This window comes from Lampetra fluviatilis, chromosome 60 (genome assembly GCF_964198595.1).
Source record: "Lampetra fluviatilis chromosome 60, kcLamFluv1.1, whole genome shotgun sequence".
Classification (NCBI taxonomy): Eukaryota; Metazoa; Chordata; class Hyperoartia; order Petromyzontiformes; family Petromyzontidae; genus Lampetra; species Lampetra fluviatilis.
The window spans coordinates 643,057-661,130 of record NC_136334.1 but is presented as its reverse complement, the minus strand read 5'-3'; the positions used below and the strand labels follow the sequence as shown (position 1 = coordinate 661,130).

The 18,074-nt window shown below is 48.0% G+C and overlaps 1 protein-coding gene across 3 annotated transcripts in view; it reads right to left on the bottom strand.

Annotated features, from left to right (window-relative positions):
• Positions 1–17,338, bottom strand: part of FHIP1B (FHF complex subunit HOOK interacting protein 1B) — a 48,444-nt gene extending 31,106 nt beyond the window's left edge. For 2 of the 3 annotated variants that reach the window (XM_078881102.1, XM_078881101.1), the window contains exons 1-2: positions 17,160–17,338; positions 10,048–10,130 (exon numbers count right to left, since the gene is read on the bottom strand). The gene's annotated coding sequence lies outside the window, so the exon portion shown is untranslated. The remainder of the gene's footprint in view (positions 1–10,047; positions 10,131–17,159) is intronic. The other variant, XM_078881103.1, reaches the window with a different exon arrangement.
• Between the last annotated feature and the right edge of the window lie 736 nt (positions 17,339–18,074).

Here is an 18,074-nt window from a genome sequence, read left to right as displayed (position 1 = left end):
CCCAACCACACGCACGAGGGCTCAACACTCACCAAAGCTCTACACCGACACGCTCGCAACCCACTCGCCGTCCTGGTCAACTCCTGGCCACCACCTCGCAGCCCAGATGAATGCGCAAGATCCACCACAGCCGTGCCACCCAAGCACTGACAAGGGTGTGTGTGCGGTGTTTGTTTCCGCCATTAGAGCTTCTAAACAAATCAGATTACAATGCACATATCCTGTCCTCTGCACCATTAACAGCTTGATTAACAACTGACTCAAGTATCTAAATTCACAACCCCTCCTCGCCCTCCCCCGCCACCCACATAAACTTTGCAAATGCAAATTTACACGCACACAGACGTCTACAGACAGGGTCTGGAATGCGATGGAAAGTAGTCTTGTTGGATTGGAAACTGAACGGTATACACTATTGTCTAACCGCCCCCTCCCACCCTCCAATCTGTGCCTAAATAAGTTTCCATGCCTACTTAAGCCGGTGGCGAGTGGTGAAATTTCAGGCTGATGACTGTAGTAATATCCCTGGCTGTAGCTGCAATATGCCTGCTGTAATAAGCAGCCGTGCACCAACTTGTCATCGTGGGCGTTGTATGTATGCACTGTCGCTACGAGGGTTAGAGTGTCCCGTGTGGCCATTCAGCCACTTCCAAAGACAGCCGTGCGCTGCAAAGCAATTGAGGATCCACGCGCAGGAATTAATCTTCTTCCTTCTTATTGTTTTTTTCTTCAATTAAACACACTCGGACGGTGAGCGAGGACGAAATGAGCGGAGGCGCAATGAATTCCTAGCAATCGGAGATCGCTGCTTGAGATTACATTGCAAAGATCACGCAATGTGCGATGACAGTTGATCATCGATTATCCGGCACTGCGCGATTATTATCCAGCTTCCAACATTATCTGGCAGTCTAAACGGGCAAAACCACTCCAAAAAGCTGTAACCCAATCCTGCAATGTGCGCGTGAAAACAAAATTCAGCGTTGTGTACGGTGCTTTTTTCTTAAATATTTTGCTGTTTTTTCCTGAATTTTCTGTTTGCACATAGTCACATATTCACTTTAAGATGTTTTCTTGTTCATGTTTTTGTCTTTTCTTCTTGGTTCTTTCGGTAAAGTCACGTAGAAGGGAAGTAATAAAATAATAAAAATAAAACATAATAAAATAAAATAATTCTCACGACGTTTCGGCTACAACGCAAGCAGCCGTCTTCAGGTGAAGAATAAGACACTACCAAGCTAGGAGTTTATATATAAGCTGGGTTGGAGGTGGAAGAGCGCCTTAACAAAAAGAATGTGCATATGAAGAGGAATTTAGCATATTCATGGAAAATGCGTAGGAGGTGGGCGGGGGGGTTTCAAAGTCATATTATGCCCATGCATTATGCAGGATCAGCAGCACCAAGGGAGGGTGCAGGGAGTAGCATTAACAAAGGAAAGGAATGTTAATAGTATGTAGCTGCAGTTACTAAACAACCACGTAGAAAACTAAAGTATAAACTACATAAAAAAAAACTAAAGTATAAACTGCATTGCACCATCAGTATACTTACTATACTCTACAATAAGCTGAGTTACTAACAGCAAGTAATACATTACAATTCTACGTCGTAAAAATTATATAATATGCTTCCATCTAAACTTTATTCTCTTACATCACACGAGCATACACCGTACTATATACTGCCATAGATAAACCCTGCGGAGAATGCAATGCCAGTGAGTGGAACGCGGTCTGAAAGTCACCGTAAGCGTGAACACAATCAGTTAAGATCCGAAATGGTTTATTACGTCCTTCCAATGATTGCTAAGCCAGAATCCATCTTCTCGGTTAAAATTGTCTCTGTGTTTGTATATGTGGATCGCCTCATGAACGAATCTCTCATGATAGCCAGATGGCTTGCAGAGAACCTCTGTCTTGGAGAAGTCAATGTCATGTGAGCCCACTGAGTTGTAACAGTGATCTGCCATGGCTGAGGTGTTTGTCCTACCGTGTTTCAGGTCTGCTTTATGTTCACGGATGCGGTCCGAGACATGTCGTTTGGTTTCCCCAATGTAACTGCTACCACAGAGGCAACTTAGTTTGTAGACGCCAGGGTACTGTATGTCTGGAACCACATCTTTTACAGACGGTACCAGATCACGGATTTTATGTACTGTGTTGAATCGGACCTGGATCTTGTGTTTAATCAGGATTTTGGAGATCTTTTTTGTGACCCCAGCAATGTAGGGTAAGGTGATGGTCTTGAAAGGCTCCTCAACAGGATCCTTCTTGATGGTTGGAGTGATGGCTTTGCGGATTGTGTAGTCGGAGTAACCATTAGCCTTAAGAGCTTGGCGTACGTGTTTGAGTTCACTGGAAATGTGTTCCTGGTCGGAGATGCATTGGGCTATATGATATAGAGTCTTGATGAGGGAATTCTTCTGGGATGGATGGTGGTGGGAATCCGGTTTTAGGTAAGCATCCGTATGGGTGGCTTTCCTGTAGACAGAGTGGCTCATTGAACCATCAGGTCTCCTTTTGATTAGGACATCCAAAAAGGGTAGCTTGCCATCTTTTTCGACTTCCATGGTGAATCTGATGGCTGGGTGTATGGAATTGATGTGGTCGAGAAATTGGTCTAGAGCAGGCCGGCCATGTGGCCAGATGACAAAAGTGTCGTCTACGTACCTCTTCCATAAGGTCGGGCGTAGAGTGGCAGTCTGGATGGCGTCCGTCTCAAATTTCTCCATGAAGATGTTGGCTACAACCGGAGATAGGGGGGAGCCCATTGGGGTGCCCTCAGTTTGCTTGTAGAAAGTTCCATTCCAGGTGAAGTATGTATTGGTTAAGCAGTGTCTCACCAGGGGGGGTACCCCAGCATTCAGTCCTTGATGAACCAAGTCTTCAATGATTGCGATGGTGTCAGGTACAGGAACCTTGGTGAATAAGGAAACCACATCAAAACTGATCAGGCAGGTCGTCTGGGGACAGGGCAATCCCCTTGATTGTCGATACCAGGTCAGTAGAGTTTACTACCGCAGAGGTGGTTTTTCCAGTGAAAGGCCGTAGGATTTCAGACAAAAAACGAGCCAATTTATAGGTGGGGGAGTTGATAGTAGAGACAATGGGACGAAGAGGTGTATCTTCTTTATGTATCTTTGGCAAGCCGTATAATCTTAGTGGCCTGGCTGCAGAAGGTTTCAACAAGAACTGTTTGGTCTGATCAATTAATGCGGTTGAATCAGAAATGATTTTGTTGGTTTTAGTGACGAGGCTGTTGGTGGGGTCTCTTTTTATTTTTGTATAGCTGCCATCGTTGAGTAGTTCTTGAATTTTGTTGTTGTATTCTATTTTGTCCATGATGACAGTGGCATTGCCTTTGTCGGCTGAGAGGATGACAATGTCATCCCTCTTTTTTAATTGAGCTAATTCAAAACGCTCATCTTTGCTGACGTTGCTAGCTGGCATCTTAGCGTTTTTGAGGGTTGCAGAGATTTCAGATCTTGCTACGTCTGCAGCGATGTGACTCAAGCCCTTGAGAGCTACATCTACTCGAGCAATTATATCATTAACTGGTATGTGTCCAGGTGTGACTGCAAAGTTTAGTCCTTTAGCTAAAACGGATTTCAGACCTTCAGAAATAGAACTGTTACTGCGATTAATTACGACTTTGTTAACATCTAGCTTTTCAATGTGTGGGTCCGGTTTCTTGTTTGAGAGGCGGTTGAATTTGGAAATCAAGTTGTCCTTACATTTAGTCGACATAGCGGCAGCTGAAGAGGCAGTCATTTTTTGTACACGTTCCCAATCCGATGTGGACATTGTTGCACTCAAAGATAAGAGTGATTTGTAGAGTGTCTTGTCTAACTGATCTAGTTCGGTGCGCGTAAGTCTGATTTTCTCTGAGATAAGAGCTAAGCTAGTTCTAGATAGAATTCGTTTCGCATTAGAAGAAGTTACAGCAGCAGATGTTAGTGTAAATGCGTTTGGTATTACCTTAGAGTCGCGGCATCTCTTCAGAAAGGTGAGAGACTCGATTAGCTGAGCCTTCTTATCACGGAGCTTGTTGAAGGATCTCAAAGTTATGTGGAAACCCTCCCCGTAGAGGCGGTTAAATTTCGATTTAAAGCTTTCGTGACTGCAGGGATTCATCTTCTTGGTTCTTTCGGTAAAGTCACGTAGAAGGGAAGTAATAAAAGAATAAAAATAAAACATAATAAAATAATTCTCACGACGTTTCGGCTACAACGCAAGCAGCCGTCTTCAGGTGAAGAATGAGACACTACCAAGCTAGGAGCTTATATATAAGCTGGGTTGGAGGTAGAAGAGCGCCTTAACAAAAATAATGTGCATATGAAGAGGAATTAAGCATATTGAGGAGCCTTTCAAGACCATCACCTTACCCTACACTGCTGGGGTCACAAAAAAGATCTCCAAAATCCTGATTAAACACAAGATCCAGGTCCGATTCAACACAGTACATAAAATCCGTGATCTGGTACCGTCTGTAAAAGATGTGGTTCCAGACATACAGTACCCTGGCGTCTACAAACTAAGTTGCCTCTGTGGTAGCAGTTACATTGGGGAAACCAAACGACATGTCTCGGACCGCATCCGTGAACATAAAGCAGACCTGAAACACGGTAGGACAAACACCTCAGCCGTGGCAGATCACTGTTACAACTCAGTGGGCTCACATGACATTGACTTCTCCAAGACAGAGGTTCTCTGAAAGCCATCTGGCTATCATGAGAGATTCGTTCATGAGGCGATCCACATATACAAACACAGAGACAATTTTAACCGAGAAGATGGATTCTGGCTTAGCAATCATTGGAAGGACGTAATAAACCATTTCGGATCTTAACTGATTGTGTTCACGTTTACGGTGACTTTCAGACCGCGTTCCACTCACTGGCATTGCATTCTCCGCAGGGTTTATCTATGGCAGTATATAGTACGGTGTATGCTCGTGTGATGTAAGAGAATAAAGTTTAGATGGAAGCATATTATATAATTTTTACGACGTAGAATTGTAATGTATTACTTGCTGTTAGTAACTCAGCTTATTGTAGAGTATAGTAAGTATACTGATGGTGCTATGCAGTTTATAATTTAGTTTTTTTTTTATGTAGTTTATACTTTAGTTTTCTACGTGGTTGTTTAGTAACTGCAGCTACATACTATTAACATTCCTTTCCTTTGTTAATGCTACTCCCTGCACCCTCCCTTGGTGCTGCTGATCCTGCATAATGCATGGGCATAATATGACTTTGAAACCCCCCCGCCCACCTCCTACGCATTTTCCATGAATATGCTAAATTCCTCTTCATATGCACATTCTTTTTGTTAAGGCGCTCTTCCACCTCCAACCCAGCTTATATATAAGCTCCTAGCTTGGTAGTGTCTCATTCTTCACCTGAAGACGGCTGCTTGCGTTGTAGCCGAAACGTCGTGAGAATTATTTTATTTTATTATGTTTTATTTTTATTATTTTATTACTTCCCTTCTACGTGACTTTACCAAAAGAACCAAGTAGATGAATCCCTGCAGTCACGAAAGCTTTAAATCGAAATTGTTGTCTTTTGTTTGTTGCGGTTGCACCCGACTCAAGAGCCGCATGGCTCACAGGGCTATACCAAATAAATGAAACTGAAAACTGAAACAGGGTTAAGTATTACATAGAGTACATTATACACTACATACAACTTAAACAATGAAAATACTGCATGTAGAAACATCACCCCATGATGATTTCGATATTGGAGTGGAAAGTACGGTAGAGTCAATACATTAACTTCTTAAAGTAGGAAATGTATTTGTGTCTATTTGTATGTTTATTTATGTCAATTTCCCAGAGTTAACATATTTTAAACATTAAAACACATAAGACTTAACAGCATAATGTACTACAAGAATGTGCAAAATAAGCTATTTTACATGCTTTTATTTAACTCACTCCGTATGTTGTTGTCATATCCTCAAATCTTGTCACTCAATTTTAACCCACTTCCCAATGTGGTATCGACTGCAAACTTCGTATACTTATGTCATACTGATGACAATACTATATTCTATCATAGAAAAAAAATTAAACATTCTTTATTATGTTATGTTTCGCCTTGGGTCTAATTGTCCACGCTCAACTCACGTTGGCTGTAAATCACCACGGTCCCTTATATTCTGGCAAGCCTCGGGGCCACTTCCTGGAGTCGTGGAGTTCTGCCATTAGTCGTAAAGCACATTTTATTAAAGCGTGTTTTTTTAAGTATTTTCAAATATTACTTATTAAATCATGATTTAGTGACTATCTTGCGTTTTTGAAAATCCGGCGCCCCCCCCCCACGGCCAACAGATAATTATAATCGATGATCTTCGATGGACTGTAATTCCTTACCATCACAGACAGCTCTAATGAGGAAGCTACTTTGAGAACAATACACAAACATCACAGCGCACCACAACACCGTGCTGCTGAGAGAAGTTAATTGATTTTAGCAACAGGAGGTTGCTCTAACCTACAGTCCTACACACATTTAAATATTGCAAATGTTGATTAGTACGAGGTTAAGCTATTTCCTCCAATTCTTAATGGGAACCCAGTATCATTTATAGTCTAGAGACACCGACTGCGTCTCAAGACTCTTCATCAGGAGGATCCTCCATCCAGATGTTTGGCCAATTACCGGATTTTCCCGCATATAACCCGCAGACGCATATACCTCGCAAAAATTGCGTTTTGTGTAAAACAAATTTCAGATAGCCCGCACCTCCATATACCCCGCATGCATTCATATCTTTAACGTCGTTACCGCAGCTTAATTCCATCATATTAATACGAAGTTTACATTTGTAAATACATTCCACTATCAATTGTTAACATTAAAATCATAACGTGCACAAAGAAAACAAACTAACTGGAAACGAGTGAACTTAAAACAGTAAATAAGTAACTAAAGTAAATATCCAATAAATAAGTAACACGTAACTGGTAGATAAGTAAGTTCAGTTTTAGCACTGGGGGATTGCGCCCTGCGCAGTGACTACGGCGTTGCCTCGCCCCCAACCCCCACCACTCTCCCTCCCCCCACCTCTCTCCCTCCCCCACCTCTCTCCCCCCACCTCTTTCCCTCCTCCCAGCTCTCCCGTCGTCGCCATAAAAAAGTGCTCCCACTTCAAACATTGTCGTTTCATTGTACAAACAATTCGAATAATTTAAAACGTGATAACATGTGCAATTTCAGTGTGAGTGGTTTATTCAGCAGTGGTTTAGTCAAAGGTAAGTGTTGCACAGTGGATAGTCCTACCATGGAAACATTTTACGAGTTATGACATGTCACACGTGTATCCATATACCCCGCAGGGTCTTGTTTTGTTTGTAAAAAGTGGTATACCCCGCGGGGTATATGTGTTGTGCATTTTAGAGGAAACCGGAGTACACAAAGACAGCTACTACAGCAACTCACTAAACTACGACTGTTTTTATTTTACCAGATAAGGCCCACTGAGCTGTATAGCTCTTTTTCGGAAGCGACCTGGACACAAATTATAGCTCAACGAAGTGGCTTGTGTTCAAGTGGAATTTTATAGCAGCCAAATACTCTAAACCGGTGATGTTGATTTTAAGTGTAGAGGAAAAAACCAGAGGACTCCAAGAAAAATCCAAGCACCACGGGGAGAACACGTGGACTCCAAATATACAGGCGTCAGGGTTGGGATCGCACCACAACCGACTGTATACCAGGCGAAGTAGTTAACATCTCGCCACTGTGGTGCCACAACTCCCGCCCCATTTGCCACTAAGCGTCGGTGACATCACCACGGTGCCTGTGCCAGGCCAGGTACACTTTGAGGCCACATGAAGTGTCGAAGGCTCACTGACAGGAGGTCTCGGGACAGACCCAGCTGGCATGCGTTGGCTGACTGAGATGACCGGTAGATGCAATAGCTGTACCCCCTACTGTGCTAACTTGCTGCATTTTAGCGCCCGCCGCTCCGCTCGTTGTTGTGAGTGTCACTCTGCCCTCAGTTGTTGTTGGAAGGCGACCGCCTCCAACTGCCCATGGTGGAAACGCCGAAATAAGCACAGAGACAATGCGCACGCACGCAAATCAAAGCACTGCACTGTGGGCTTAGGGCAGCGTTTCTCACGAAATCTTTCAATCCTCGGAACCCACTTTGCGGCAATCACTTCGGAGTTCACCTAACTAAAAAAAATCCCAACTGTGCATGCATGAGCGAGGGACTTGAGAGGGCCGGGGGTGAGGGCTGACGGCCGTGTGCTGCCGCACTGTGCCAGGGCGACCGACGGAGAGGGGAGGGCAAGAGGTGTGAGGGGTGGATCGGCCACTGAACGGCACAGAGAAGGAGTTTGCCTGCCCTCGCTTGGGAACAGTGAGGTTCTTTGGTTCCCTACAATTGCCAAAAATAACACAGCACACCCGGGACTTTGCCGTGTTCGCCACTTTGCAGAGGGTGCCGGTTCGATGCGGCAGGCCGTCGTGGTTATTACTGCGGGTGGATTGATCATAATATACGTGCCATCTGATTCGCAGATGATATTAATGATCCTGTGCCATAATTTGAAATGAGCAGGATATTGTGTGTGGGCGTCACTGTCCAAATTTGCAAAATTCAGAAGTAATGTTGGAAATTACTCAATTGGGATGACCCGCAAAAGCATCGCTCCCTACTGTGAAGCTACTGCAGCCTGTGAAACACAGCACCTTCCTTGGTGGGAGCCTCGTGCTATAGGAATAGTGCGGATACCGAATGTCCTCAATTATTATTATGCTATCTCAGTGGCAGAGTGGGTGGGCATGTGCTGACATTACAGTATGTGGAACAGAGGTTACTTGAAGGGATCTCAGAGCTACCCTCTGCTGTATCCGCTTCTGTGGACCATTCTCTAACACAGAGCATTGCACTGGGAGATCCGAATGCATTATTCATCGCATGACGTGATGCCGATAGCACAATGAAGATGAAACTTCGGTAAAAGACAAATAAGATAAAACATAGAAGAGTGCACGAGTGAAAGAGGGGATTTCCTGAACTGTGCGTCCACGGCCAGGCCACAAGGATCACACCACACACGCTCAGACACTCAGACGTCCAGACGCCCAGGCGACCATTCACCGCATAGGCAAACTGTCGGCGATCATGCTATTAGCGAGCACCTATTAAGGGTGGCGAGGTATAGCACGTGGGTGATGCGACACCACAGGTGGCCACCCTAGAGTGCACACACGCAGGACATGTCCACACGCCTCACAGACACGCACGGCAGCCACCTCAAGGGCACAGTATTAAAGGCTCACAAAGAATATAAATATATGGACACGCAAACCGGCCACTCGTGGAAGATGGACAAACACGCTTATTAAACGGGGTGGTGGGGGGTATAGAAAAGAGAGCACGCCAACCGATAAAGACGCAACACACCTGAATAGCGCGCACACACACACAAACGGAACACACCTGGGACACACAATTGAAGGCACCACAGGAAATGGATAGGGCACACAGATAAACTCACGCGGGAGATATACACCGGAGAGACACACAAAGAGAACGCATCACATAGAGACACACGCACAGCTCACGACATATACACGCGCAAGGCACCTAAAATAAATGCATCATACACCTGAAATGACACACACACGCAAGCACACACACACGTGAAAGAGACACACACATGCACGCACCACCAAAATGCATGAAAAGAATGCACTTGTAAAGACACATCGCACACAACTCGATAAAATACACACACCTGAAGGACACACACAACGCAGTAAAGGAGACACGAGTGTGAAGGTCACACACACGTGAAGAATGCACAGAATAAAGTCACAAGCAACTTGAGGTAATGCAGGAAGGCCACATGCAGAACACACTTCACAGACATACAGAACATATCTTTAAATACTCCTTAAAAACACACGTGAAGAACACACAGGAGACACACAGCACATACCTTAAAGACACAAAACAAATAAAAAGATCCCCCGTATAGCCTTGACAGACTGCTGGGACAAGTGCTGTTAGAGAGTACGGTACCTATGAAGGCCGGTGCGGCACACGTAGGGGTGGGTGACCAACACCACACCCGGCAGCCGTTGTCTCCCCAGTGACACACAGACCTGAAGCACACACACAAGAGACACACAGAAGATATGGGACCGGCCAAAGACACGAGAGCACAGGGCGAGCGAGTCGGGTGCCAGGCCTACTGTTGGGACTGTGTTTATATATAGAATCTCTTACGTGTGCACACGATTGCACATTAACCTCTACTGTAAGTGTGTGTGCATGCGCGTGTGTGTGTGTGGGAACCCAAGTGGGGAGTGGTGGTGCAGCGGTTAGCGCACCGCGCTGTGAACCCGGCGAACCGGCTTCGATTCCCGCTCACGGCCAACACCAGTGACGATTATGGGAACCGGTCCTGGGCATCCACTAGGTTGACTCGGCCTCAAAATGAGAACCTGGTGCGATGTGTAAGCATTGTCACGAGGGAGACAAAGGGCGTGGTCTTTGCCATGCACCCCATTGTGTGCCGTGCCAGCTTTCATAGGTGCTCGCTAACAGCATTTGTCCCAACAGTCTGTTAAGGCTACACGGGGGATATTTTTCTTTGTTGTACCATCGAGTGATGGTGGTGCCACCCTGATGCAAGGCCCAAGATGCCAAACGGCCAGCAACAAACAGCACGATCGCAGGTGTCATCGATAGGCGTGAACGCACTTTTCTTGAACTGAGCAAGGTATTAATAACTTGGGGAAAAAGGACGATGCAAGAGTGCGAGGAAAGAAGCAGAAAGTGTTTGACCAGCAGTGTGGTGGTGAGTGTGTGGGTAACCTGCAGTGTGGTGGTGAGTGTGTGGGTAACCTGCAGTGTGGTGGTGAGAGTGTGGGTAACCTGCAGTGTGTTGAATGAGTGAATTGAGTATTGCTGTGACCTGCTGTATGGTGAGTGTGTAGGTGAGTGTATTGTTGTGAACAGCAGTGTGGTGGTAAGTGTGTGGGTAACCTGCAGTGTGTTGAGTGAGTGAATTGAGTATTGCTGTGACCTGCTGTATGGTGAGTGTGTAGGTGAGTGTATTGTTGTGAACAGCAGTGTGGTGGTAAGTGTGTGGGTAACCTGCAGTGTGTTGAGTGAGTGAATTGAGTATTGCTGTGACCTGCAGTATGGTGAGTGTTGTTGTTGTGAACAGCAGTATGGTGATGAGTGTGTGGGTAACCTGCAGTGTGGTTATGAGCGTGTGGGTAACCTGCAGTGTGTTGAGTGAGTGAGTTGAGTATTGCTGTGACCTGCTGTATGGTGAGTGTGTAGGTGAGTGTATTGTTGTGAACAGCAGTGTGGTGGTGAGTGTGGGTAACCTGCAGTGTGTTGAGTGAGTGAGTTGAGTATTGCTGTGACCTGCAGTATGGTGAGTGTGTAGGTGAGTGTTGTTGTTGTGAACAGCAGTGTGGTGATGAGTGTGTGGGTAACCTGCAGTGTGGCTATGAGTGTGTGGGTAACCTACAGTGTTGAGTGAGTGGGTTGAGTATTGCTGTGACCTCCAGTATGGTGAGTGTGTAGGTGAGTGTATTGTTGTGACCTGCTGTATGGTGTGTAGGTGAGTTGAGTGTTAATTCTAGATTTGAAGCTTTCGTGACTGCAAGGAATCATCTTCTTAGGTTTTTTCGGTAAAGTCACGTAGAAAGTAAAATAAAATAAAAACAAAAATCACGACGTTTCGGAGACAACACAAGTCTCCGTCATCAGGTGGGACCGTCACAGCCAGATCACTTGATACAGCTAATCTGGCTGTGACGGTCCCACCTGATGACGGAGACTTGTGTTGCCTCCGAAACGTCGTGATTTTTGTTTTTATTTTATTTTACTTTCTACGTGACTTTACCGAAAAAACCTAAGAAGATGAGTTGAGTGTTGTTGTTGTGAACAGCAGTGTGGGTGAGTGAGTGGGTGCGTGAGTGGCTGGGTGAGTGAGTGGGTGAGTTGAGTGGGTGAGTTTGGTGTTGTTGTGATCAGCAGTGTGGGTGAGTGGTGAGTGGGTGGGTGAGTGAGTGGGTGAGTGAGTTTGGTGTTGTTGTGATCAGCAGTGAGGGTGAGTGAGTGGTGAGTGAGTTGTGACCTGCAGGGTGGTGGTTGAAGCCAATGCGGATGAAATGACAATGCCAGTGCATTAGAGACCGGGTCTGCACGTCCCGAACAGATGATATCATAGATATATAAAACTTGTTCTCAAAGTCCACGGCTGAACGATGGCCTTTATGTTGCGTTAGGTGCACACAGTTATGTGTGTGTACACAGTTGTGTGTGTACACAGCGCACGGGTAGCGGTAGCAGTGTGCCGGTCTGTGATCCCAGCTACCCCCAGTTGGATTCCTGCTCAGTCGCCGTCTTCCAAGATCATCCATTGACTCCCATCCTCCCTGCCTACTTCTCCTCACTCATCCCCACTCTGCTCCCCCAGACGCACTCTCCTACCGCTCTCCCTGCTCATCTCACTCTACGCATTCCCCTCCAGACGCTCTCCCCGCCAACGTCACGTAAGAAAGCCTCCGGCGAGATGCCACCACATCAAACCAACTGGGCAGTACCCGAGGTAGTGTAGACCTCCCGTGAACACCGACACCCGCTAGACCCTCTACGGGCACGAGTGAGACTACGGAAACCGACGTGAGATCACCGCACAATACGACTGGATGAAGCACCTCTGATTAACACGGTTGGCTATGTACGGTGCAAAAGAAGTTCAACATACGTACACACAAGAGGTCAACTGAAGACCGCGGGCGAACGCCGGGGAGTTCTGCTGCCGAGGTTCCTCATCAAAGCTTCCTTGAGGGCCCCACCGCAGCTCCACGTGGCTCCACGTGGCTCTGCTCTGCCAATAAACCTACGGTAGTCGTGGCTCCACCAACCGGTGGGCTGACCAGCATTAGTCGCGCAACTCCAGACGCTATCGCAAACTACAACCTGGACGTGTAAGTTGTAAGCGACACCATGCTGTACTTGCCATAGGCTAGAGGAAGTGTCAGGGTGCTCGTTCCCCTCTGCTGCCCCCAGTCTAACTACCCTCCCCCAGCCATCCGTGCTGTCAACTCCCCTCCTCTGTTTTAAATACAGGTTCAAGATCTCCCTTTCTTCCCACATCCTGGGACTCTCTCCATAAATAAATACATACGGCCAATGTTTCTGTCGTGTCTGGCGATGCGGTCGCATTGGAGTGCTCTATGAATCCGAACTGCCTTGTATTGCACGATGGGAATCGTTATCATCCGCAAACCGCGGCCTGACCGATATGGACACTACGAGACATCCCACTCTCGTGTCCACGTGCCATGCTGGACGTACAGGTCATTTCAGCAACAGGTGATTGCACAAGTATATTTCTCCCGGTATTATGTGGTAATACAGGATATGTACACAACCCCACAATAGCATTGAATGTTTACACATGTGTCATACCTCCATCTTTATCTGTGTGTAGTAGTGTTCCGAGACCATCAGGTCATCGCAGCCAATAAGGACACCAAATCTCACCGTGGCTCCCTTCCTTGTGCCAGATGCTCCAGGTATTGCCCACTGTGGCCATTAAGAAAACATAAGTAACACAAGCCGAGAAGGCTGGAGAGATGCATGCTATGAACTACACTGAGACAGCAAACGAGGAACATGTGGACTCGAGAGGAAATACTCAAGATTCATGACACCGTTCAACCTCAATAATAACGTTTTTTTGTGTTCGATCACGTAAATATAAATGTGTCGTGAACCCACTTCCACCTGACACAAACACTTAGTAAGGTTTGTCACGTGAACACAACGTGCCAATTAGTTACTCAGAATCAGAATCTTGAGACTGGAATACTCCAATGAGCTAAGAATCACTTTTACTGGTAGGAACTCCTGGTTACACCAGCCCACAGGGGATTATTGTGTCCGTCCGTCCGTCGTGCATCCAAAAATGGGAGGGGTGGGGCTGGGTGGAAAGGGGCTGGGTGGGGAGGGTGGGGAGGGGCTGGGTGGGGAGGGTAGGGCTGGGTGGGGGGTGGGAGGGGTGGGGCTGGTCACCCCGTGGTGCCCTTATAAAACTCAACGTTTAACCTACTCACGCCGGCTTGTGCCCGCCCTCACAGTCGGCCATATTTGCGGAATAGACCACGCCGCCATTGACCCTGGCCATTGACCGAGCAACCCAACGTTCCTACCAGCTCCCTCCGCAGGAATGTGTTTCTAAGATGTCCAGTAGGGACAGGTCAGAAAGTTATAATAAACAATACCAAAACCAATAAGTATAAAAAAGCAAAGCAAGTCACTACAAATAAATAAGGTATATAATTACTCCTCTAGGAGTCCAAACTCACGACATTTACAATGCGAGTACTGTACTCGAACCCTTACTGTCTGACTGGTGGATGTGGGTTTACGACACGATTACATTTGTAGTGACATCAGGGATGTCACTGTGTGGTGCCGGCCCGGGAGGGCCGTGGCATGCGATGTCCCGACATCGCGGACAGCACCGGGTGGGTTGCTGTGTGAGGCCGGCTCTAGCACAGCACGGCGAGCGATGCACCGTCATCGCGTACACCCCGTAGGCGTGTGTAGTACCAGCCCTAGCGGGGCTTGGTGTGCGCTGGGATAGCGCGGGCACCACGCATAGCGTGTAGTGCGGGCTCCCACAAGGGGGAGTGGGAGAGTGTCAGCCCAGGGGCAGGGTTGCCCAGGGCCATGGCACTCTGGTTGACCCCGTAGACACGTGATCCGGAGTGTCCACAGAGAACGCCCCAGGTGGGGAGGTGGGGGGGGCTAGGGGGGGCTAGGGGGCGATCACTTGTCCAGGGAGAACTCTCGAGGGGGATCGAGAGGGAGCTAGAAGGTGGGCGGGGCCAAGGGCGGAGCGGAATAGACCCAGGAGGATATAAGGTGGGTCCCTGAGAGGGACCGGGGTCGCTGCATTCTACAAGCTGAAGCTCTACGTCTACAAGTTGGAAGCTCTACGTCTACAAGCTGGAAACTCCACGTCTACAAGCTGGAAGCTCCATTTCTACAAGCTGGAAGCTCCACATCCTACAAGCTGGAAGCTCTACGTCCTACAAGCTGGAAGCTCTACGTCCTGCGAGGCATCAACACGTGGTCGGGACCCGAGTGAGCGTCTGACCCTTCGTAGCTGTAACTCCTACGTGTAGTGAAGTTAGCTGGGTGGTCACCACCCTCGGCTGTATCTGGTAAAGGGGCAGTTACCCCTTTGTGTTAATGTGTTGATGTTACAATAAAAGTGTTGCCTCTAAAGAGAGACGCCTGCGACTCAGTTGGACTCACTACACATTCACGCGATCCGACCCAAAAAAAGCACCTTATTACGAATGTTGTAACATTGGCCGCGAAAGCCTTCGAGTTAAAGTGACCGCTCAAACAGCAACGCGATAGGACTTGGGCAGGACACAGGATCGTGGCCCGCAGCGATGCAGGCCGAGTGGGGAAGAGTGAAGGGAGCAGCCAGGGAGTGGAGACATCGACCGCGGAGATGGAGCGGTGGTGACATCGACTACTCTGGCTGGATCGTTACATCGCGGGCATCGAGACGGGTGGCCACATACGCAGATTCACCCCATGATGATGATGCACTACAGCAGTTCACAGTAAAGTGTACGGTGTGCGTTAGAGGGGGGGGGGAGCGTTAGAGTGGGGGGTGGGGGGGGCGGTAGTGCAGTGGTTGGCGCGTTGCGCAACAAACTCGGCGTCCAAAGTTCGATTCCCTCTCACGGCCACCGACACAAGTATCGATTATGTGAACCGGTCGTGGGGCCTCCCTTAGGTAGCCTCAACCTCAAATGATTTACCTTGTGCGGTGTGCCAACTTCGCCACTAGGGAGGCAAACAGGGGGCCGAGCGTGGTGCTGCTGGCCACCCCGCCGCCTCGTGTGCCCCACCGGCCTTCGTAGTGCCCGACTGTCGACTTCCTCTCCCGCACATGGCGACACGTTTATTCACTAGAACTGCAGTTTAAATTCCCTAGAGTGGTCAGTTCAACACGTAGGCTTTCGCGACCAATATCATCCATAATACAGATTTGTTTTGGGTCAGATCGCGTAAATATGTGTCGTTAAAGCCCGCCACCACCCGACACTGACAACTAGTACGGGTTGTCACGTAAACAGAACGTGCCAATTCGTCACTAGTACAGCACTAACCGGTGTGTTGGAGAGCCAAGCCACGACATCACTAGTGGTGTTTGTGTATATACCATAGTACATTATACAGCGTAAACAGTACATCACCAACCTACACTACTCTCTAATGAATTGTGACTACATTAGAGACACAACTATAATGGTCTGCTGCGTGTAATACAGTTGCCACGTGTAATAGTGTTGTGTGTGCCGTGGTGTTACGTGTGCCGTAGTGTTGCGTGTATCACATGACATACTGTGATGTCGTGGTGCTGTATGTCATGTTAAACAGCAGCGTTGTATACACCAGAGGTCGCAACCGGGTACCCGATACCCGTACGGGTACCCGTTTGCGACCCTGGAGCGGCCGGGTACGGGTAGACCGTGAGTCACTGGTGAGTAACTGTTTGTCACTCATTTCCCAACGTCTTGTCTCTTCTCACAATTCAAGTTCCTAGAATCAACCCACCCACGCCTGCAACATGGCTTCATCCCAGAGGTCGCAATCAGGTACCCGATACCCGTACCCTACCCGGCCGGGTACGGGTAGGGTACGGGTACGGCCGGGTACGGGTACCCGTTTGCGACCCTGGTACGGCCGGGTACGGGTAAGGAATCAAAACCCGTTTGCGACCTCTGGTATACACTAAAGTGTACACACGTCATCGCTTGTATTGATACGCGTTTTAACACGGGTGTGAGAGTGTTATTGTATTATAACTTGACGTGTAATGGTGTTATAAGTGTTATACAATTCAGCATTATGGTGTTAAACGTGTAATGCAGTAGTGTTTAGTGTACGGTGTGTATGACAGTGTCACCGTGTGACGGTGTTACTGTGTGGTAGTGATACTGTGTGACAGTGTTATTACTGTGTACAGTGTTACTGTGTGTGACAGTGTTATTGTGTGACAGTGTTACTGTGTACAGTGTTACTGTGTGACAGTGTTACTGTGACACTGTACTGTGTACAGTGCTGTACATTACCTCGTCCCCGCTGCTGCTACTGGCGATGATCGTCAACAGTCGGCGCACATCCCGTCAGCTCTGCCCGAACATCACCACCACCATCACCACACCACCACATCACCATCACCACATCACCATCACCACATCACCACCTAAACCACCGCACAAACATCCACCACCCTCGCCATGTTACACCCGTGACGTCACAGCCCCGCCCCTCGCCACCCAGGTTCCCCTAAGCCCCGCCCCTTACAGCCCCGCCCCTCATTACACGGACTTGTCCCCCCCTCCTTCCCCACAGCCCCGCCCTCCTCCCCCACAGCCCCGCCCCTCAATTAACCTGAAGCCCACAGCCCCGCCTCGCACTTTACTTTGAGCCCCGCCTCTCACTACCCAGAATACCCCCACAGCCCCGCCCCTCACGCCCCAGGCTACCCCCACAGCCCCGCCCCTCACTCCCCAGGCTACCCCACAGCCCCGCCCCTCATTGCCCAGGCTTGTCCCCACCCCCTCCTCCCCCACAGCCCCGCCCCTCACTCCCCAGGCTACCCCCACAGCCCCGCCCCTCCCCACACCTGGAGTCTAACATTCAAGTCCTCAAGACGGCCGTCAACACTGCGGCCTTACAAAGCACACAACACAAAAACAGGCGACGTCTCCGCCTTCTTTCATAGAGTGATAGATTCACAGTCGCCTCCAGAACGACGCGAGTGATGTCCTTTGAGTGATAAAGTTAATTGGAACATTGCGGATCGTGAACGTTGAAACGCGGTGTTTTTTCTGGAAGACTTTGCTGTTGCGCGTAGTCACTTTAAGATGTTTCTTGTTCACGTTTTGTTGCGGTTGCACCCGAGTCAAGAGCCGCATGGCTCACAGGGTTATACCTCATAAATAAATGTAAAAAAAACGTGTGGACAGGTGACGGGACGAAAG